The following is a 1749-nucleotide window of genomic DNA, read 5'->3' as shown; positions in this document are numbered from 1 at the left end:
CAAAGTTATAATTCTATCAAACCAAACCATTGCTTAAACCACACAGATTCTTATATTGCACAACTAATCATTCATTTTTGCTAAAAATTTTAAAATTGTTAAAAGGAAATAATGGGTTAAAAAATAAAAATTAAAGGAAAAACATTTTAATGGCTTTTCAAATGCAAATGTGGGTGGCCTCCAGGTAGAGCAGCTACCAAGGTGAAAGGTCCCCGCCCCACATATTTTAAAAGACTACTTAAAATTCTTTTAATTCCTAATAAGTTTGATTGATGGTTTTACTGTCCTAAATTAAACATGGCATTATAATAGGGCTTTGATATTTTACAAACAAGTATAAAGGCTTAAAATAATGTGTAAAAAGCCATAGGGTTTAAACAGTCACTTGATTTTACATTCATTTAAATAATAAAAGGCCTAATCATGGCCTCCACAGGCCACTGTAGGATCAAAATTCTGTTAAAGCAAAAGAGAGTCAATCCTGACATCTTCACTTGTCAATATATACTATTAAATTTTTATACTTTTACAGCAACAGAAAGACAAACCAGGTAAGAGAAAAAAGGCTTAAAAAGGTCCTTTGGAGAGCTCTCCATACTGGACAATGAAAAGGGACTCAGTCTACAACTAACCTGGGGCAAAGGGTATGCTTGTGTGTTTTCAGAGAATGCTAACTGACCTATTTGGGTACCAGAGTGTACTGTTAGGCTGTACCATGGAGCCAGATCTAAAGAAGAAGTTAACAGCGACCAGGTTACATCCATCCTGGAGCCTATTCAAGAAACTGGCTAAATGGAATTCTAAGGTGTAAATAGGTGACAAAAAGCATAAAAATACAAAATATGCATATTAATTATAGATAAAAGATTTCCTTCCAAGTTTTTCTAATAAGAGATCTCTAATAATTGGCAAATAACAAAATCTGACCAGTCTACTTATAAAATTTCTAAAGCTTGTAATATAGTTACTATAATTTAATTTGGCCAAATATTTGAGTGCACTCTTGATTTTTTTAAGGGGTTTATGTGTCTGTGTGTCTATGTGTTTGTGTGTCTTTCAATGAACAGGTGTTCCTTTCTTTTTCCTTTTTTGGTGATCTATTATTAATATTTTTATCAATAGGACTCTGTCTTTTCAATAGGCTGATGACTTTTGTTAAACAAAAATTGGATGCCATTAAAATGCAACCAATACAGGTCCATTACCACAGGCTTGAGATGGCTAAAAGGAAAAAATACAAACAGCTTATGATGATAAAGGTCCAAAGAACTCTTAGTTCTCCAACCCTTGGTGAGATGGTCAGGCTAGCGAGAGACAGATAATGAGGGACATACACAAGACACCACTCACCACCTAAGACAAAAACGCGACCTTCTGCCATCCTAGTCTCCTATGATGGGTAAGGTTTGAGTTGGGTCCATGTAGAGGACACCTCGACCTAAGACAGACACTGCCCCCTCAAGGGAATCAGCCATCTACAAAAGCCATATTTTATATACATATATAAAAGTAAAGGGGGAGTGTGTGGAGAGCTTCCTGCTACCCTGTGCCGGCGGGACAAGTACCAGCCCAGGCGCAGAGTGGGCCAGACCCTCTCCCACCCCCTTGGGACGCTCCCCACCACTCAGCAGTTCATCCCCCACCCCACCCACTGAGTAGGAATATCTGCCGCGTTCCGGGAACCCCCAGACCTAGTCCCAGCCCAGGTCCAATGAGTGTGAGGAGTGCTTCCTGCTACCCTGTGCAGAC

This window comes from Octodon degus, unplaced genomic scaffold (genome assembly GCF_000260255.1).
Source record: "Octodon degus isolate 3935 unplaced genomic scaffold, OctDeg1.0 scaffold00189, whole genome shotgun sequence".
Classification (NCBI taxonomy): domain Eukaryota; kingdom Metazoa; phylum Chordata; class Mammalia; order Rodentia; family Octodontidae; genus Octodon; species Octodon degus.
This window is presented reverse-complemented; position numbering follows the sequence as displayed.